We start from the raw sequence: 23,014 nt of genomic DNA, 5'->3' as shown, positions 1-23,014 counted from the left end.
CAGGGACTCCGGACCAGGCATCCTTATCCTGTGACTGTCAAGGTCATTGGTGCGTCTCGGTGCAGACACACCCCGGTCCAGCGCACCACATAGACAATTCAGCAGGATACATCCGACACAGGACTGGTCTACGCGACGCTGCATCCCTCCGATCACGCACAAGAGTGGATAATTACCGTATCGGACTCTCAAACCCTACAAGATAGTGGTACATCGTCTGCTATATTTACCTATGGTCATATACCTTGCAAGCCAAGCCATTACTGCAGGAACATTGATCGTAACCACTTATTACGTAATCCAGCATATCTCATATTGTATGGCCACCGGCTATTTATTTCTCCTGACGCTTACAGTTGTTCCAGCATCACTAATATATTGTATGTTTTTCCACCACATGGTATTAAATTGTATGTTCAATACATTGAGACCCAGTGTATTACACATAACAAGTTTTTGCATAGCAGTAAAGCACCCATTATACACCACATCTGTGTTTCAAGTCAACATTATTTATCCACAACGCATCAGGTACAAGAAAGGGGTCAAGCGCAGGAATTTACCAATTGTATAACTCCGTATTTACCTATAAATTAAAATGATTCTTCTCATAAATGCACAACTACAGTAGAATATATATATATTTATTTTAAACATGAGTAATAAATAACTTATTTCTATGTTCATATATTAGAAGCATAATTGCTTTTGGTCCTCCCAGTTAAGGATAACCATAAAAATGTTGGTGAATTATTCAGGGAGTTCACAGCTTTTAGTTACAGCCTAATATGTGTGGCTTACCTGAATGTCATATAAAGAGGTAATTCTTGTTAAATGAAGGGAAAAAAAAAAATATATGGAAAATTTTAGCTTTCAGGGATCACAATGTATAAAAAGTTGACCAGAATGTTTAAAAAGTGCCATAAAGTTGTAAGAGTGGGTTTCGATGAAACTGGAAAGCATGGACAAAGAAAACCCATTCTATTATAGGTGTCCATACATTTATACTGGTATTGTCGCACCGGTTTCTGTCAACATATGATTTTTTTAAATCATGCCTCGGCAGTTGGAAGCACATGGTGTACAGGACTACTAGGGTTTACACAAGCAGTTTAACCAGCATTGTACTGTATTTTTCCCCACTTATGTGTATGGCCCATTCATTTCAATGGGGTTGCGTGCTACATGAGGAGATGCCGTTAAAATGAATAGGCTACTCATACGACATGACTGGAGTACACAAATAGAGATTATTCAAATAATCTCTATTGATGCAAGTACCCAAGACTCCCCTTGTCGCAAACCAATCACAGCACGACTAGCATGGGAAACCACTGGTGAGTGGCAGTGCTGTCCACGGTCATTCTGCGGTAGAGCAATCTACGTAGCCTTTTGTTGATTTTTTTTTTTATTTATTCTGTGGCTTGCACAATGTCCCAAATATAATATCAAGTTTTATGTTACTAGATCTACACTGGTTTGTACTGGGGAGTACAAGTAGCGGACAACAAATTTCTTCTTTAAATATGTTGTGAGCACTTATATATAGAGAATTGTATTTTTTTCCTGATGAAACTGCAGGATAGATGTGAAAAGCGTCTAGAAAATTTAATTTGTAGCGACATTGGTGTTTTACGAATCATTGTAATCATCTTCTAACAAGAACTTTCTGCTGCAATCGTAATTTTGGAGGACTTTACCCATGATGAGACTGCTGTAACTACCAGCAGTGGCGAGACTGGCTTGCACTTTTCTACATTACTGGAGTATAGATTTAAATTTAAAGTACAGGTTATCAGTTCCTAATGATCCATCGTTTACATGTACTGTTTGAAATAATACTACACAGTGATGGTTTGCCCTCCTCAGTTAATTTTGCTGGGACGTGATAGTTCCTTGATGTTCTCTATGAAATGATAGAGGTCTGTTACCGAGTTTGTGGTTTAGGTCATATAATTTGTGATTACATAGAATACTGTACGCATATGGTTATGCAGCTCCTCATGTAGTCAGATGATAACATAATAGGCCTGATTCGGGATGTAGTCAGCAGACAGGCGTCCGGGATTCTGCCGTTCTAAATCCTGACGCTGGAAGTCCGACACGGGACTTAAGATAGGTGTCGAAATACAGAAGCCCATCTTAATCTTAATCCCGACGCCGGAATACAGACAAGACGCCAGCCCGAACGAGGTCAGTATGGGGCGTCTTAGGTGTTAGCCGCGGAGGGGAGTGTTAGGTTTAGGCAGCATAGCGGGGTTAGTGTTAGGTTTTTTGTTTTTTGTTTTTTTTTGGGGGGGGGGTATTTATTAAGGTTAGGCACCCCTATCGGGGGAGGGTTAGGCACCACTGGGGGGTTGGGATTAGGCACTAAGGGGAAAGGGCTAGGTTTAGGCACAAAGAGGGGAGACTTAGGTTTAGGCACTACCCTGGGGGCTTAGGGTTAGGCTACAAGAAGGGAGGGTTAGGGGGAGAAGGGGGAGGGTAAGTATGCTTACCCAACCCCTGTCGGGATACCGCTGTCGGTATCTTGACAGGAGGCATCACGACTATCGGTATTATATACCCATTCCCCTGATTCAATGCCGCCGCTGTGTCTGTGTACTCAGCTGCTATTCGAAAATATGCAAATGTTGCAGACGCGGAGCAATGTATTTAGACGTCCACCTGCAGGCTTCGGAAATTCAAGCATCTGGGTACAAAGACATTGGGCGCAGATAATTTGATAATCTGTCTCCTGAGAAAACCTATAAACCTATGGTCGTGTGTACTGAGACGCTGGTGCCATGTTTATTGTATATGGGATCGCAGGGGCAGGATGTGACATGCCCCCGTAACGGCAGCAACACGCCTACGTCCTTTGCCGCCACTCCCTGTTACCTCCCCCAGATGCTCCCGGATTATCAATCACACTACAAATAAAAAGACGCTGCGAGCGACTACAGTAACGTACCTTAACACATGAGCAGTGCAACTCAGAGGCATGTGCAGTTTACTGATAATCACTCGACTGCGAAAATATCAGCATAGCATACCATCCTGAATCAGGTCCAGTATTAGTACTCATCAAAATGTCACGTGTACAGTACCTAGGCTATGTACAAGGATTGGGAGGCCCCTTATCACTGGGATATGTTACAACTATTACAAAGAACTAGATATTCCAGCATCGTCACTGATATACTGAATCTAAACGGCCACATTTCCTGGATTTGGGAGTGAAGACTCCGCACCTCTTAGTCCTCATCGGGGGAAGAAAACATAACACATCCAAAGTGTGCCATAGAGCGGTGTAATACAATATTGAAATGTAACATACATCATGTACCACTACAAATGTTTCCAGTCTGGTGTGTGAGTGTATTAGCCTATGGCGATTGGACCCCTTAACCTGTCTCTGGTAGTCAGTGAGGTTATAGGACAGTTCCAAAAATCTAAATGTGGCTGTGGGCCTATGTATTTACTCGATAGATGAACAGACACATATGGACAAGTAGAAACTCATAGTTGGAGAGTATTTCTCCATGTTTGTAAATGTCTTCCAGAGGAAATAGGTTCCCAAGGGTGGTTACTTGTTCTGTTGCATGCAAAACAAAAAAAATACAGATCATTGTACTTCTGGAGCAAGCACTTTGCAATCAACATGGCCAAGAGGAGTCCTTCATCAGTTTCCCTTCCCATTAGTAATTACAGCATTTTACAAACATTCTAAACCTACTATTACAAAGTGCAACATACACAGAGCAATCCCACAGCAGAGCCTCAGAGGCGACTAGTGATTATTTCACCGTGATCTCTAAATGCAGTGTCTGAGGGAAGAAGATATCTGAAGTTTAGGAACCGAAAAACCCTGACAACTCGTGTGCATAGGCTAGAGAGGGCAGGGCTGCATGTGACAGGGACAGTAGTAATGAGGTTCCCCTCACGCTGCTGCAGGAAGATTGTGGTATCAGGTGTTCCACTATATGAACACAGTTCAGAAGCCATTTTATGTGAATGTGCTCGCTAATTGAAAGAGTGAGATAGCCTTGTAGTAGGCATCAGTCTCTCTGATCAGCTCATGCTGAGGTATTTCAATCACAATCCGCTTCATTTACAGCAAAAGCGTGATGAATTCCAGGGCATACAAGACATATCGTGTATGGATTTAGAGCTATACAAACAGGGTTTTTTTTTAGGAAGGTGCAAAAAACAAAACAAAACAAAAAAAACCCTTTTTGGGGTCACGCTTATGTATGAAAGTGTAAGTATAGGTATATTTAAAATGAATATTTATTGTTATACATGAAAAGGATGAGTGAACAGGAGAGTTTTTCACACAAAAACCAAAAACAATAAGTATTGACACAAATGTCTAATAAAAGACAGGATAATTTTATACAACCAATTAACATAATAATAATCCTGCTATCAGAAAGTTATACTGTATGACCAATAGTACAATTCATACTTGTTTACCCTCCCGATTTGGTCGGGAGCCTCGTGAAAATTGTGTGCCGCTACCTCCCGCAAGCTGCCGACCCCTCCTGTGATGAGATTCACGCCGAATCGCGTCATTTTGGCCCCACCCCTGCTTCAAAATGCTGCTATTATTGGCATTGTGTAGCAGGACGGGGCCAAAATTACGCAAAAGTGTGGCCACGCCCCCCACTCTCCCAACAGCTGGTCACGCCCCCCGATTTTGCCGGTCTGGCTGCCCCCTCCCGGAAGGGGCAGCCAGGATGTCTGCATCTCTGGTACAATTATATAAAAATCAGCTACACATATAGCATGGGTGCAGATTACCAACAGAAAGAAAATGTAATTGGGGAGGTTGGTCAAAACTTATTTATTTAAAAAATAGTGGTTGTTGCTAAAGCACACTATAACCTATATACTGTGGGAGGGAACCATTGTGTGAGCTCAACCTTTATTCATAAGAATGCTGCCTCAGCAAGGACACAGGCTTGGCCTACAAAATGGAAGCCTCCACCATGTAAAACATGCTGGAACGCGTAAAATAAAATGAGCCTTTGCGAGCACAGCACATTTCATTAGAGTGTGCACCCAGAGTAATCTAAAGAGGTATACTGTGCTTAGAGGCATGTTTATAACCATCCAGGGGCATGTCTTGCACTAGTTTTATGCCAACAATCCGCCCTTTGATCATCATGTCCCATCAATCTACCCCACATAATCATCGCCATATCATCATATCCCCATCAATCCCTCCAACTCCACCTAAATAACCATATTAAGCCACAGAGTAGTGTCCCTAATTCATTAGGCCAACCAGAACTGGATGGTATAGATTATATAGTACGTGTACAACTCACACCACTACGCCATCCTGAGCTCCTCCGGGATTGGAGAAAATTAGGTCTTGAAGCTTCACTGCTACATCTTGTGAGTCAATGAATGAGGTCCGATGTTAGGGTGTGGCCAACTACACCCTGGACAATATGGGCGAATGCCTATGTTGAAATAAATTGCTTATATTATTGATTCAGGACCAAGCAACCAAGGACCAAGGGGTGAGATAACAAGGTGCCTCCGATGTACTGTAGAGTATTTGTTACCTCAAACCCTTACACCATGGGTTCCCAAACTGTGCGCCGTGGAACCCTGGGGTGCCTCAGGTTGGTGGTCCAGCACCAAATTAAATTATTTATGGTTAATGTAATGTAAATATCTGGACAAACAGAAGCGCAAACCTGTCCAACACCACATAACTGAACCGAAGGATGACATGTCAGCACAATTTACTTCACTTTACTACATTTTATTCTGAATCTCTCAATAATAAACTTAAACTTAGGGGCACCGTGAAAACAATGCTGATACACTAGGGCGCTGTGATTCAAAAAAGTTTGGGAACCACTGCCTTACACAGGAGGGGGAGAATGTTGCACCATTCCTTCCTACTCTTTGGATCGACTCCACCCAAAACTGGGTGGAATTCAATAAAATAAAGATAAATGCTAAGGGGCATATTTACCACAATTCACATTTTTAGTGTGGATGTAATAAATTATTTTTATTGGGTGTATAACTGTTACTAATATTTTACACAATCTGGAAGCTCAACAAAGTCTTTCAGGGACCAGCTGGGTCGGGAGGAATTCCCGGAACATTCGTAGGTAGGCAATATTGTACATTTATGTATAACATAATGAACTCCATTAAATACTGAATTTATAGCTGAGTAAAGTTACGTGTGTATTTACATGCTGGCAAATAAGAAAACGCTATCGTTTATTCATCTAATGCAGAGGTCTTCAAACTTGGCCCTCCAGATGCTGTGGAACTACACATCCCAGCATGCACTGCACATAGTTTTAGCATGCTATTATATCAAAAAGGTGGCAGTGCATGCTGGGATGTTTAGTTCCACAGCAGCTGGAGGGCCAAGTTTGAAGACACCTGATCTAATGTTTTCAGTATGTTATCCCAATGGACGGGAAGCCCATCAACACCATGTATTCTGGATTTCTATTCTGCCTAAGACCATGAAGAATATTTAATATATGTATATGTGTTACATTAAAATATTAATTAAGAGACAATACCACTTGCCTTTCTGTCAAAACATCCCCTATACCTTAATTCAAATGTAATTATTTGAATATAGAATATGTATAAAATCACTTTACATCATATGTAATGTAGTAACCACAATTAACGGATCACAAAACCATCTATAGTGTTATGGACACACTTTGTCCAACATGAATTAAACATTTTAAACCAGTGATGGGCAACAGACGGCCTCCATGCCTTCACTTGTGGCCCCCAGCTGGTTCCTGCGTTATGCCCCTATTTGTTTGTTATAGCTTGTAACACTGCGGACATGTTATTACAGATAGGAGTCTCTTTCTTTGGGTTCATGTGTTGCTTTAACTTATTATTGCGGGCAATGTGTGAACATTTTGGTTAGAGGGCCCCTAGAATAGAATAGTGTCGCTGATCACTTAGACACATGCATAAGGCACACAACAAAGAAAAGAAATGAGAACCCTATGAATATATCCAGTATATAGAAAGTAAACAGATGACAAAACACAACAAATGTCTCCTACTGAAATAATTGTATAGCAATAGCACTTTATAATTAAGAAACAGCCCACAAACCTAGAAAGCAAACAAACATGGCTCTGCTCAGTCACTGTACATGGCTTGTCAGACACTTCACTCAATATGGCTTAGACTTTGGGGCAGAACTTAATATTTTGAAACTGTTGCAAGTATATGAGTTACAAAAGTAACAGCTTTTCACCTCTTCAGAAATATATTAAAAAAACACAATGGGGTCTATTTACTAAGCAGTGTTAGGAGACAGAGTGAAAAGTGATAAGTGATAAGGTGCCAGCCAATCAGCTCCTAACTGCCATGTCACAGGCTGTGTTTGAAAAATGATAGTTGGGAGCTAATTGGCTGGCACCTTATCACTTTTCACTCTGTCTCCTAACACTTAGTAAATAGACCCCGATATGTTTATGCATTTTTTCATTATTTAAATTTACAGATGTTGTGTATCTTTACATTGAAAAATACACAGGAGGAGATGAGTTTTATAAATAGTCAATTACTGCAACTAAAATATTAGCCCATTTACACTTTCCTGCATCTTTGTGGGTCATTCCTTATTTCTTGTATTGCTAAAGTAAAAACACAATGCACTCAGGGCTTGATTCAGCAGAGCACATTAGTGCACTGCTGATCGCAGATACTTGACATTCGGGAATCTGCGCAAGCGCCAGACCCATTCGGCGCATGTGCAGAACGGGCCTGCGAGGCTGCACACAAACTGGCAGCAGACTGTCAATGATTGACATTCTGCTGCCATTTGGCGGCGGCGATGCCCTCCGTTTCCCGAAATAGAGGCGTGTCACCGCGGTTGTGGGGGATGGAAGAAGCCAGGATCTCCAGTCCGTCAGGCGATGTTGATTTCCTGGCCTCTTTCTGTAAACTGCGGTGGCCAGCTGCGGGACCCCATGGGTCACCGCAGCCGGCCGATGGCACTCAGATTAACCGATGCTGTGTTGGTCAACGCAGCTCCTTTAAGTAATGCACAGGAGGCGTGATGCCTCCTCCTGCATTTCCATATCTGCAAGGATCGCAATTGCAAAGCTGCCTGAGCTTGGCAATTATGATCCTTACAGAATCAGACCCTCAGAACGCTTGTTTGGCTTTTTCACTCCTCTGTGACCTACAACCCTCTATAATCAAAAAAACACTAATGCTGGTCACGCATGGTGCAACATTGAAGGCAATAGGTCCTCAATCATTGTGTTTAGTCATAAAAACACAGCAATGCCCGATAAGGCTACTGCTGCATGCCAGAGGATTAATATGGGGCATGTTGGTAAATGTAGATCGAGGGTAACCACCAACAGACTGCATGCACTATCATCTCAAAACCACACAAACAGACCCCAGCAGCACCTAAAGTGATCTAGCCTCTCAGCCCAAGTGCTTTATAGAGGTCATAACACCTGGCAACAGTGGGTTATGACATTTGGGTCCAAATGCAACAGTATCAGAAGTCAGGTTATACCATAAACAGACTATACAACATTACCATGCATTAAGACTCCTACTCTCCATCCTCACTTTTGGGGCCGATTCAGAATGATATGGTGTGGTATAAGTAGTCGATGTTCAGAATGTTGACAGGGTCTGAATGTTGATAGTCATAATGTCAACATCGACGTTAGGTCGATAAATATGTCAGCATATAATTAGGTCAATATGGTTAAATGTCTACATGTTCAGAATGTCGATATTTAACATGTCAACACAAAAATGTCTATATATGGGTTTTTGGTTTTTTTTGCTTATTTTAACCTAACTAACCCTTAACACTAAACCTAAAAATGTAATTTAAAAAAGTGTTGACATTCTGGTGTCGACATGTTAAATGTCAATATGTCAACATATAGATTGTCAACCCAATATCCATGTCGACATTCTGAATGTCGACTACCTGACTGGATACCTGTATGCATCTGTGGCAGCTTTTCCATTTGGCTGCGGCATCCTACTTTGTTATGCTAATGTGAGAATCTGCCCGTGTGTAGAGAAAATCCATGTATCTGCGGAAGCCTACCCTGCCCACTGTCTTCCATCCACAGCAGTCTTCATTAGCATCTGGACTATTACGCCCGCCCCATGCTGGCTGCACAAGATCGTCTAAAACAGACGCCCCCAACTCCGTCCACGTTAGAAATTGTGCCCGGAAGTTGTCTTGCATGTCTATCCCATGAGATGTTCTGTGCATTCGTTAGGCCCAGTCAGCGCTGTTTAAAAAACCGATGGGGCTATACTCCTATAACCAATGTGAGAATGGGCCACTCTGGTCCAGAACAATTAAACACAGTAATGAACTGGCACATACACCAGAATATACACCCATCAGCTGTATCATTAAAACCACTGACAGGTGGAATGAATAATCTTGATTATCTCATTAAAATGGCATCTGTCAAGGGGAGGGATATATTAAGCAGCAAGTGAACAGACAGTTCTTGGTGCATTGAAAGCAGAAAAAAATGGGCAATCGTAAGGATCTGAGCAAGTCTGACAAGGGCCAAATTGTGATGGCTAGACGACTGGATCAGAGCATCCCCAAAACTGCAGGTCTGGTGGGGTGGTCCCGGTATGCAGTTGTTAATACCTACCCATAAGTGGTCCATGGAAGAACAACCGGTGAACCGGCAACAGGGTCATCAGTGCCCATGATGCGCATGGAGAGTGAAGGCCAAACCCGTCTGATCCGATCCCCAAAAAAGCTACTGTAGCACAAATTGCTGAAAAAGTTACTGCTGGCTGTGATGTGTGTCAGATATGTGTCAGAACATACAGTGCATCACAGCTTGCTGCGTATGGGGCTGTGTAGCCATAGACTGGTCAGAGTGCCCATGGTGACCCCTGTCCACCGCCAAAAGCACCTACAATGGGCACCTGAGTGTCAGAACTGGACCATGGAGCAATGGAAGAAGGTGGCCTAGTCTGATGAATCAAGTTTTATTTTACATCATGTGGACAGCTGGGTGCCTGTGCGTAATTCACCTCGGGAAGAGATGGCACCAGGATGCACTATGGGCAGAAAGGCAAGCCGTAGGAGGCAGTGTGATGCTCTGGGAAGTGTTCTCCTGGGAAACCTTGGGTCCTGGCATTCATGTGGATGTTACTTTGACACGTACCACCTACCTAAACATTGTTGCGGATCAAGTACACCCCTTAATGGCAACGGTATTCCCTGATGGCTGTGGCCTCTTTCAGCAGGATAATGCACCCTGCTACACTGCAAACATTGTTCAGTAATGGTTTAAGGAACATGGCAAAGAGTTAAAAGTGCTGACTTGTCCTCCAATTTCCCAAGATCTCAATTCAATGAAGCATCTGTGGGATGTACTGGAAAAACAAATCCGAGCCATTTGCAACTTACACGACGTAAAGGATCAACTGCTAACGTCTTGGTGCCAGATACCACAGGACACCTTCAGAAGTTTTGTGGAGTCCATGCCTCCATAGGTCAGAGCACGAGGAATACCTACACATTATTAGGCAAGTGGTTTTAATGTTATGACTGATTGTTGTACAAACAAAATATATAAATTTGTCAAAAATTAAAAATATATGGCTCTGCCTCTAATTGTAATACATTAAAATAGTATTAAATCCATATTAAGTAAAAACATGAGCCAACTGTAATATCATCTGTATCAGGTACTGTTTCAGAAAATCAGGAAGATGTTTTACATGAGCCAATGACATTCTAAAACACTGAGGAAGCGGGGAGTTAATTTATCAAACCTCCTAAAAAGTGGAAAGGTTGCCCATAGCAACCAATCGGCTAATACCTATCCCTTTATAGAATGTGCTTGATAAATGCTAGCTAGAAGTTGATTGGCTGCTATGGGGAACCTATCGATTTGATCACTTCTCCAATCTTTAGGAGGATTGATACACTTCCCCCAATGTCACAGGAGAGTCAAATGTCTGTGAGAGCCACATCAGCACAAGTTCACTAAAAAAAAAGGCTATGATATATATAAAGAGGTTATGTAAAAGGGAAGCACACTGGATATTTGCTGAAACAGTATTTTATTTATTACCAGTTATTTATATAGCGCACACATTCTGCAGCGCTTTACAAAGAATAATTTGGCCATTTACATCAGTCCCAGCCCCAATGGAGCTTATAATCTATATTACCTACCTAGGGCCACTATCAGGGGGAAACTGCCGGGTCTGGAGTCCCGGGCCCAGGCAGGGAGTGGGCCCGCCTGCCCAGGTACGGACCTACCAGCAATGCATCAGATGCCCCTTAGGGTTATGGGCCTGCCGGTATCCAGCACATAGCGGATCTTTAACACTGCGCACTGCGGAACGATCCGCTCTGCAGCAGTCACTGACTTCCTGAAGTTCCTGTGCTGGTGGTGACTGTCGGTTGGCCCCTCCCCCGGACCAGCCACCTGACAAGGAGATGCGCTCAGAGCAGCTGATCAGCCCAGCATATGGCTGACTCCTGAGCAGCAGTGCAGCACACTCCTGTCCCCATCAGCGCGCTTCACTACTCGAACAGTCGGACTCTCCTCACAAGGCGGCAACAGGTGGCAGTGAGGGCCCCACAGCAGCGCTGACAGAGGTAAATGGGGAGGAGAGGCAGGGGGTATCACTGACAGACAAAAGAGGGGGGTGTAGGTGTTACTGACATACAGAGGTAAATGTGTGGCGGAGGGCACTGATAGACAGAAGGGAATGTGGGAGGATCGCTGAGAGAGGGAAATGGAGGGAGCGCTGAGAGAGAGAGAAATGTGGGGGGATTACGGCTGCCCAGTACAATAAAGAGGATCCAGCCACATCGCTAAGAGGAGCAGCCAAAAGACACAGGAGAAGGTAAATGTCTGTAGGGAACAGAAGGGGTGTTGGCGGGGGAGATGCTTCCTGGCCGGAGTTGCAAAAACACAGGGGGGGGGGGGCTGCATATTTAGTCAGTCCCGGGCCCCACGATTCCTGGTAGCAGCCCTGTACCTACCACATGTGCAGGCACATACCAGTATATGTTTGGAGTGTGGGAGCAAGCCGCAGTACCCGGAGGAAACCCACGCATGCACAGGAAGAATATACAAACTCCACACAGTTAGGGCCGTAGCGGGAATCAAACCCATGACCTCAGTGCTGTGAGGCAGTAATGCTAACTACTACACCGTCTGTGCAACACAGTATATAATTGTTGGGTAATGTGGTTTTAATGAAATTTTGATGTATTGGAGGGATCTCATTTTTATGTTTATTAATAAGTGATATATTTTATATATATTCTTGTGTATGTGTCGGTTCATTATGGTGTATAATTGTCTGTCAGTCCCGAACCAGCGGTCCCCTAAGTTTCTCTCATCGTATTTTCGTTACATCCAGGTCCTCATTGCTTGCATTTGCAGAGATGTCCTGAAACTTGCTTATGTGACAATGCCTCATCACCCCTCTATTCAGTTGTATGGATAGATGCAATCTAACTAAATGCATACAACACTGCATTGCCCAAATTGTGTGTGCCCTTCATATCAGTCTCTATGCGTTCCAATGTTTCAACTTGTCTAAGCTACAATTAAATTAAATAGGGGAAAACAATAAAATAACGACCACCACACTATTGGGTACCAGTGTTTTTAAGGTACAATAGTACACAGCACACGGTTAAGAATTATTCTCTCTCAGCAATATTTGTTTAATGAAATATGCACTTATATATTTGTAGAATGCCTGCATCAGAGAAAAACAAATTTAAAAACACATCATTTACTAGTCATTATAATATATTTGGTCATATAATTCTAAAAAGAACTTGACAAGGCCTTGCGCTTTCAGACACATTCTCACCAATAGGTTCTGTTTTTGTTCTTAGTCTCACCATGTCATTACAAAGAGAATACTTAAGCAAAAGAACAAAAGACATTACTACAGATGCGATGCATTCACAATATCTTTGTTCCGAGCATCTTCCCTTATACAATTACAGGCAGAATTCTGCAGCTGGCTCACAGACGCTTCTGTGAAAGGCAATGGTGTTCAATCAGCTTTTACATTTGATGTAGCTTTGCAAACTTAATCTGAAATTCAAAGTGCATAATAGGATAAATGGCATTACTCTAAAGATTAGATACTGTAGTTGGATTCAGACCACTTTATCCAATTTGCTTAGGTAGGAAAATGGACAGTGGCTGTGCTGTGTGCCACCCCTGCCCTGCCCCCCACTGCACAGATATGCGAGTCGCATAATCAATGCCCCGGCACTTCAGTGGAGAGTAAAGCAGAATTCAAGATGGTGTCCTACTCTGTTGGGGCAGGGGGGGGTGGGGGATTCACTAGATGCCAAGATATGGAAAGTATGATGTAACCATATATAAGTTACCATTGCCATGCTCAGATTCTTAGCTCATGCCCATTAACCTCCCTCCTCATCTCAATTCAACTAAGAGTTATACACTTGCCCCCCTAGACTGTAAGTGGGCCCTGAACTCTTGTTCTCTCCCTAAACTATCCATGTCTACAGTGCACACCCATTCTGACCCTTCCTGTCCGCCTTGCCAGGCCAATCGGTCATTAAATGCTACTGGTTTTAACTGCCACTCACTTAATGTCTAAATATTTCAGTGTGATGTTTTTTTCCCCCATGCACCGTCTGTTTGAACTTTTTGGGCTCAAACCAATTAACTCTCCCCCGGACACCAGCGGGGCGAGTTGCCGTTGCAACAGCGTGTGAACGCTGGCAATGGCACAGGAACTCGCCCCCCTATCTCATCCCAGAATTCTGGATTTTTGTATGCAGCCCTATGGAACAAAAAAAAAAATCCACAAATCTGGTGGTACCGTAAGCGTACTTAATCCTGCCTGAGAGTAAATCGCTGGTAATTGGATTGGACCTTGTAAATTAATTACTAGGATTGTCCTAGAATAAATTTAATATATAGGATCCACTAGTCTTGTTTTAATCAGTTCTGCTTTATTTTCCACTCACCACTTACTGTAGGTGGAAATTTCAATCTATTTAATAAATATTAAGCTCAGAGCCGTAACTAGACTTTTTGGTGCCCTGTGCCAGAGAGAGCATTGGCGTCCCCCCTCCCAATTTTTAAATAGGGACATAAGATAGTACACCTGAAAAAGGGCCTTGGCCTCATGGGAAGGGCCAGGGAAGAGATAAGGGAGGCCAGGAGATGCTGGGGATAAAAGAACAGGAAGCTACAAATGAGAATGATAACAGGAAAAGTGACAGGCCCATATAGCGCCCCCTGCCCTGCGGTGTCCTGTGCCAGGGCACTGGTCGCACTACCCTAGCTACGGCCCTGATTAAGCTAAATAAACACTACTAAAAAGATTAATATTGTTTATATGTTGCCGTCACATGTAAGTGGACTTTCTGGTAGGCTTACATTTATTTTATAATATTTTAATTAATAAAGTTTATGTGGAGCTGAGGGTAACTTGAAGGATACCCCTTTTCTGCTTTTGTGTATGATTACCCTGGTACGCACCACGCATACGTCAGACTCGAACAGAAATCTGCATTAAATGCAGGCTGTGGTCTTATCGCAGGCTGCCACGGGCTACAAATGAATAGTCCCGGCCACTGCATTAGCCCGTGGTTAATTACTGTGGCTAATTGAATCCAGCCTTAGACTGGAGAGTGTACGCAGCAAACAGAGATACATGGGATAGGAGTTATATTTGCAAAATAGGCCTGAGATGTATACTCTTACTGTGATTTAACAGTGTATTACCGAGCTGGCCTATCTTTGTTGTGAAAGAGTTACCATTCCAAGCCTGGCATGAGAATATTTAACTTAAGAATGCTGAAAGAAATTGCAGGTGTATGAGAAGAGCCTGAACAGACAGAACAGATACCTCCATTAATATATGCATAGTAATTCCCTATTCCTCCTTGGAACTAGTGAGCCTTGCTGACTCATTGCTAGAAATGGCATCATTATAAACCATTTAAATGGGCATCATACTTTTTAATGGAATGGGTATCTTATGCCGGCTGTCAGGATGCCTCCTGTCAGAATATCGACAGGAGCATCCCGATGGTTGGTAGCCCGACAGGGGGTTGGGTAAGTATACTTACCCTCCCTGCTTCCCCCCTATCGGTAACCCTCCCCTTCGTGCCTAAACCTAACCCTCTCCCCTTAGTGCCTAACCCTAACCCCCCTCCAGTAGTGCCTAACCTTCCACCTTAGGTTTTGGGGGGGGAGGTTAGGATTTGGCAGCCCTAACTCTAACCCCGCTATGCTCCCTAAACCTAACCCTCCCCCCGTGCGGTTAAGGGTGCCCGGACTTACCTCGTTCAGGCTGGCGTCCTTCGGCATTCCGGCGTCGGGATTAAGATAGGCGTCGGTATTTCCACGCCCCTCTTAAGTCCCTTGTCAGGATTCCATTGTCGTATTGAGACCGGCGGCATCGCGGACGCTGGTCTTATAACCACGTCCCCTTTTTAACAACCCTGCCTGCCCACCACCCTCCCCCAGTCAATTCACCACTGAGCCTTAGTACATGATACGTTGTGCGTAGCACTGCTAATGTTTGCATATGTATACACAGAGACATACAACATTCCTGTTTAGAATGAATGGATCTCTGATTTCAAGTATCCATTTCTACTATACAGTATGTAACAAGCGATATGAATAATATAGGATTCTATGCTAATTCTATATACAGTAATACAATTTGTAGAATATCTTGTAGGTCTACTTCTGACACATTTAATAAAACTGTTAGAAATGTTTTTATCACTTTGTGATCTAAGATCTGTTCAAGCTCATTTTTGTATATTTCCCAGTATATCAATAGCTCTTATACACTAAATAATACTACATCTCTCACTGTAATCACCTAGAAAGCAGTACTGGGCAGTGGGGTTCCAATCCGCTCACTTTACTATTCAAAGCACTAAGGAAATATCTGCGATGCGAGGGGAGAAAAATCTTCTATTCACCACATTAGTATTAGTGGGATGTTAATAAAACATGTATACGAATGAAAGGATTCCTTTGAGAAAAATAAATAGCCACTTTAAAAACGGCTTTAATGTGCTCAGTGAGTACAGGTATGGGATCTATTATCCATAAGCGCATTATCCATAAAGTTCTACAAAGCAGAAACAAGAAAGTAATGGGGAGGGGGGGATGTTGGAGACACAATTTCTGTATTACCACAGAAAAATAGAATGTAGGTGCACTATACAAACATTACTACACAAAATGATAATACATTTTCCATCACATAAAAGAGGTTTTTCACATAATTTTGGCCAAAGTTTTCTGCTTACCCACCACATCCATGTAACCTCATCATCGGGTAAGTCCCTAGCATTCAAAAGGGTTCGAGTCTGGGGCGTAGGACCATGGGCGTAACTACCATAAGTGCAAGAGAGGCAGCTGCTATGGGGCCCATTTTCCTTGTCAGTTACATGTGTTATATACATTTAATCACTTTTAGGTGGTACAAAGGGGCCCTTACAAACTTTTGCTATGGGGCCTTCAAATACCTAGTTACGCCCCTGCGTAGGACACCCCCAAGCTAGCCCAACCAAACTAACCCAAGCCACCACACTAGTGAAAGAAAGCAAGTGAAGTGTTAAAGAAAGTGAAAGCAACTACTTTGTTTTAGGAGTGTTACAGGGGTGAGAGAAATGTAAATGTTACATGAATAAAAAACAAACTGAAAAAGTGATATAAAAGTACTAAAATAGGTGTTATATAGTGATGCCCTGAAGCGGCCCAGCCAAAACAGCTCAGAGGCCCCACACGTGACTGTTTCTAACGGATCTTTTGCTCCCAGCATGAGTTAGGTGTAAGTGCTGATACTAATGATGACAGTTGTATCTGTGGACAGAAAAACAGTGGGTGGTTCGACTGTAAGCATGACGCCGCACACATACTGTCATTTGCATAGAGTAGTAAATCTGGGTGCCATGGCCGTACGCACTTGCGGCGACTTTGCAGGCCCACTCTGAGGAGCACTGCTGCACAACTTAAGTCTAATACTGGCAATTCCCCACCTGGGCATGTGGGTGTCAAAATGTTAATCATAAAAAACCCATCAGGTCTGTTTAACATTTTATCAAACAAGTTAGGAAAAAGGGGTAGGGGGATAAAGAGTCACCGCACAGGTATATATTGTCACCAAATAATAATATAAATGTATAAGAAGGGCAAAAACAAAGGGGAAAGAGTTATAACCACTGGTAGTAAAGTACTGACCTATCACTAGGTATGTATTAAACCATGCAGGTGCTACTCAGAGTGAAATTGGACCAAAACAAAAATAGTTGGAGGGTTTCCACTCTCTGTAGTAAGAACACTCAAATGACTTATATTTGCCCAGTAGAATATAGTTAACTATATAGAATATAGTTAAAACATAACCTTTAATACACAAAAAAGTAAAATTGACTCACAAAACTCATTTGGCTTGGTAGAATATAATGAGATATAGACAAGACTGTACAAATCTACAATATACTCAGGCAATGGAAAATACCCCGTCTTTCCATTATCCTGTCAAGCAGCAAAATATACATATGAACATACCAACATAAATGTTAAAATAATGGTAATAAAAAACACCAGGTTTGAGACAAAATAAGGAATATCTATGGACATGTGAAAAATGACCGTTACATTGTATCATCCAGCTACAAAGAAAAATTGCAGAAAAAGAAAAGTTGGGTGTTATAGATTCTGCAAATAGGCTCTGCTGTTCCTCCTCGTACAGGGGATGCAGTCAGGAAGCCCGACCGCCGGCTTCCCGACTGTCTAATTCCGGCAGGGGTCTAATGACAGGTGTGGAAATACCGACGCCTGTCATTTTACCTACGCCGGGAGCCCGACACCCGGGATACCGATCGAAGGTTAGTCGGGCACGGACAGCCGCGGAGGGGGTGGGGGGGGGTTAGGGGCTCCCGGGGGGGCTTAGGGCTAGGTTTAGGCTAGGGGAAGGGGGGGGGTTGGGGTTAGGCACCCCCCAGGAGACTTAGGTTTAGGCTCCGGGGAAGGGGGGGGGTTAGGTTCAGGCACTTACAGGGGGGTTAGGGTTAAGCACTTGGGAGGATTTTAGGGTTAGGCACCCCTAAGGGAGGGTTAGGGGGTTAGGTTAGTAATAGTTATATATACTTACCTGCCGGGATCTTCACTGCCGGTCTTCCACCGTCGGGATTAGAACGATACCGATCCCTCGTACAGTGTAAAGGAGAAAGAATGAGAGATTTGCTGGTGCAATAACCCCTTGAAATCAAGACAACAATGATCCGCGTCGTCAACCCCAATCTCTGCTGTTTGTCTTGCCAATAGGTATCGGTCAAACAATGAGAGGATCATTAGGTTGGTATGGGAACCACTGGGAAAGTATAAGTGTATGCAAATAAGGATAATTATCACATGATACTATAATGAATAAATCCTGTAGGGATAACAATTATAATTTGAGTCATGAAGTATCTATATATTAATGAAAAGAAAGGGAAAAAATTCTGCATATAGGCTCTGCTGCTGCCTCTCATAAAACAATATAGAGGAAAGGAAGTGAGCGATCTGCTATGTGCAGTAAACCTTTGAAAACATAAGTTCAAGCAGTGGTCCCCGACGTCAACCCCGATCTCTACCATATAATGTCACGCCAAAGGTATCGGACAGTATACGGGAGAATGGTTAGGTTGCTATGACGACCGCTGGGAGGGTATAGAGTAGTGTAATGGAAACAATAGAAGTGTAGATGTAACCGTTACTTTAGGGATCAAAGTGATCACTGAATATTTTAAATAAGGGTAATCAATTATTCATACAGCGATAAATATGACATTCTAACCAAGTGATCAGCTGAGATGTATATGCAAAGACAGTGCTTTTGTTATACTGGAGTGAAACCACTTACAAATATATACATTGATCTAATTTGAAAATTGCTGGAGAAAATCAATCAAGACACCATACAGTATCACAAGCTATTGAAGTCACCCCTATGCATTGCCCCCAGTAGTAGTCCCCCCTATGCATTGCCCCCAGCAGCTGCCCCCCTATACAGTGCCCCCAGTAGTAGTCCCCCCTATGCATTGCCCCCAGTAGTAGTCCCCCTTATACAGTGCCCCCAGTAGCTGCCCCCCTATACAGTGCCCCCAGTAGCTGCCCCCCCTAAACAGTGCCCCCAGTAGCGCTCCCCCTTACACATACACACAAAAATAAAAAACACACAACCTCCTGCCGCGACAGCCGTTGTCTGCTCCTACCGGTCCACTCTTCTGCACTATGGGGGAGACGTCGTGACATCTCTCCCATCACCCGCTGTGGGGCGAGACGGAAGGCGGAGCTCATGAGTGAGCTCCAGTCGGCTCCCTCCGTGGACGCAGCAGCCAATGAGAGTCAGTCTGACTCTCATTGGCTGCTATAACAAACACACAGCCGCCGCGGCCTGCACTACATTTGTGGGGTCCGGGGGACACTAGCGGTGGATGCAGCGGAGGCTACGGGCCCCTGCACCACAGCAGGCCCCAGTGCAAGCCACCGGCTGCACCACCACTTGTTCCGCCCCTGGGTCAGAATGTGAATGTTAATATTCAATATGTCACTGATCAATATGCCAACATTCACGTCAACAAGAGAATGTTGACAGCCGACGTCAGGACGATTTTAGAGTTGGGATCTGCCAAAATCACTGCTGCTACCAACACCCGCACGCTCAACATGCCGTCTCCTGTACATGTCGGCAAATTGTATCACACCTAGTTTTATTTTATAGCATATTATATTTTTGCCATTGTATATAAATGTAGCTAGAAGAAAAATAGAAGCTTATTGAGACCACAAGACAAGGAATTCTCTGTGGGATGCAAAGGAAACAGGTGAGACTTCCTATGGCAGATTGTAACACGCTGTCCCGGGAGTGAATGTTGCAGAGATTGTCCTATGACATAGGTCACAGTCTTCTCTTATAATGAATACAGCGTTGTGTTATTTTTCCTGAGGGTATCCTAAAATCAGGAAGTGCGAGGGAGAACATTGCAACACAGAACAGGACATGTCTTTACCACTGTTTCCATATATTGTACTATGGATCCACTCACTAACACAAGGTATGCCTTTAATGCACGCCTGAGCATGCTACACAGTATCTAGCACAGACACGCTGCCCCTGGAAGCCCTAAAATACACCCCCAACAGCTGACTTAAAGAGCACAATAAAAAAAACAAACACTGAAGTGGTATAAGTAATGCAACTTTGCTTCCAATCTACAAATATTTTTAAATGCAAACTTTTTGTTTCATAAACCATTGTAACGCTCGCAAATTGAATGCCATGTGCTTTAAATAAGCAGCTGAAGGTCATGAACAATTGTCAACAACGTAAAACCGCATAAACAAAAAGATTCTGACCACGGTTGACATCTCTATAAAATGTTTTTGTTTTCTTTTGTTTTTTTTAAAACTTATCAATAAAAATTCAGATGACTTAAATATTTTTCTACTTCCTAGATCATCTCTGTAAGTACAACATGTATCCCAAATATAAAAGGACTCCCGTCTAGAACAGAACTGTTCAACTGGCCACCCATTTCAGCCGCATCCTGCACCTTTTCCTGTTTAGAAGCTGAGCAGTCTGATCATTCCCCTAGCTACATTTTAGGTAGACAGAGTTTCAGTGCTGTAACTGCTTTTTGTACATGGAGCAAATGAATATGACTGTGAAAGCAGCGGCTTCATGTTTTGAAATCATGGTGGTTTTACTGGACGTAACCCCCACAATTTCATTGGATGTAATCGCACATTCACAAGGGAAGGATATCACTGATAATGATCATGCAGCCTGCGTACACATAAATATACATCTTCTTAATAAGTCAAGACTGACGTTCAAACTGTGATTATCATATTTCTGAAAGATCTTTTGATGAAGGCTTTGAGCTACATAAGTAACAAAAATTGAAAAATCTCATAGAATATGATCGTATTGTGAAAGAACAAACCATTGTGTGTGGACACCTTAAGGTTTAATTGTAGGACATAAATGTATATTAGCAGGGCTTAAAGTGGTCCCAGAAAGATGGTGGAATTACAGACAATAACTTAGGGGTCTATGTACTAAGGAGTGATAAGAGAGAGTGAAAAGTGATAAGGGTGCCAGCCAATCAGTTCCCAACTGTCATCTCACAGGTTGTGTTTGAAAAATGACAGTTGGGAGCTGATTGGCTGGCACCTTATCACAGACTTATCACTGCTTAGTACATAGACCCCTTAATGCTTTTGCTTGCGGCTGCGTACAATTAGCTGGACGGCTCTAAAAGACAAATGTACCAGCCTGGTTGGCATATGCCCCCAGCTCTCCCAGTCAGACACATTTTAGCCTTGGTCAAGTACACGGAATGGGCTCAACAGCAGCCAATCCATAAAGGAGGTTTTAGGGATAGAATTCAGGGACTGATTTATCAAAGGACTAAAATCCCTTCTGCTAAAGAAAAGGAGTGTTCAATCTGTGATTTGGTGCTGCTGTACCACATACACTGGACGCAGACAACCACCTGTAGTCACTTGTTTGGATTTCTACGATGAGGCGATTCAACGCAAATCGCGTCATCACCCCCCGGAACAACCCACTTTCACGTGCAGGTGCGGGGGGTCAAGGGGGGCCGGCAGCCATTACAGGAGAATTGCCTACTCTTGCTGGTTGCTGGGAGCGGCACCCGATTTTTGGGAGGCAAGTATGAATCAGGGTGCTGCAGCTGGTTTTACTATATGTTTTTAATTATATTTCAGTATTATTGATCATTAATAAATTTGACGCACATGGTCATTGATTAGGACCTGGATCATAGGTTTTTGACTAGATCATAAAATTAGCCCATTTTTCTAATTCACATTCTAAAATAACTATTCACTCATATAAAATTGTAAATACGGATGCATGAGTGAGCCGCCAGGTCCCGTGCCACTCCGCTTGCATCAGGCATTTTTGTTTGCCAAAAATGCGTTTAAGTGGCAATACGATGTGGGCTAGGAAGCACCAGGAAACTGCTGATTCATCTGACAGGTGACACTTGTATATCGGTGTGCGACTGAGCCTGTAAGCAGAACTTGGCGTGGAAAAAGCTGTGGCCGCTGCATCGTAGCACTGCGCATGCTGATTAAGAGACTCCGCAGTCGCACACAGACACATATCAAATGAATCAGCAGCGCCTTCTGGTGCGTCCTAGTCGCAAAGCATTGCGACCGACACAGTTTCTGCAAAAAAACAAGACACAAAAAGGACACCCGACGTGGGACCTGACGCCCAAAGAGGGGCTTTTTGGCGCAACTGAAGCAAAGATGTGTAAAGGACACATATGTATATATTACATAAAGAGCATTCCCTAATGACATTTACATACCGTAGCAAACAGATGGTGGAAATATCACAACTTAAGCTGCATACACACACACACAACAATTTTGTTACCAACGATTTTCTGTCAGATTATCTGTCAGATTTTTTAAAGTGTAATGAGCGATTTTTTTGAACTACAAACGATATTTGCATATTCCCTTAATGAAAATCGTTCAGTTGGTCAGTCTGATTGAACTACAAACGTGAACGCACATGAACGATAATCGTTCATTTTAACTCGGAAAGTGAACAATTTTTTTAATTATTGAACGATAAACTATATCGTTAGCGATAATCGTTCAAAAAATCATTGTGTGTGTATATGCACCTTTAGAGTAAAGCTAATATTTGGAATTAAGAAACAGTGATCCCCAGATCTTACGCTGCTCTTTCATTCTTAAAGTTGCATACACACACAGCGATTTTGTTACCAACGATTTTATGAACGATTTTCTGTCAGATTATCTGTCAGATTTTTTTAAAGTGTAATGAACGATTTTTTTGAACTGCAAACGATTTTTGCATATTCCCTTACTGAAAATCGTTGAGTTGGTCAGTCTGACTGAACTACAAACTACAAACGTGAACGCGCATGAACGATAATCGTTCATCA

General features: G+C 42.9%; 1 protein-coding gene across 1 annotated transcript in view; it reads right to left on the bottom strand.

Moving 5' to 3' along the window:
• TTC9 (tetratricopeptide repeat domain 9) overlaps positions 1 to 23,014 on the bottom strand; it is a 34,724-nt gene that overhangs the window by 7,109 nt on the left and 4,601 nt on the right. The gene's annotated exons all lie outside the window — the stretch shown is intronic.

This window comes from Taudactylus pleione, unplaced genomic scaffold (assembly GCF_031769625.1).
Source record: "Taudactylus pleione unplaced genomic scaffold, aTauple2 ptg000113l, whole genome shotgun sequence".
Lineage (NCBI taxonomy): Eukaryota > Metazoa > Chordata > Amphibia > Anura > Myobatrachidae > Taudactylus > Taudactylus pleione.
This window is presented reverse-complemented; position numbering and strand designations above follow the sequence as displayed.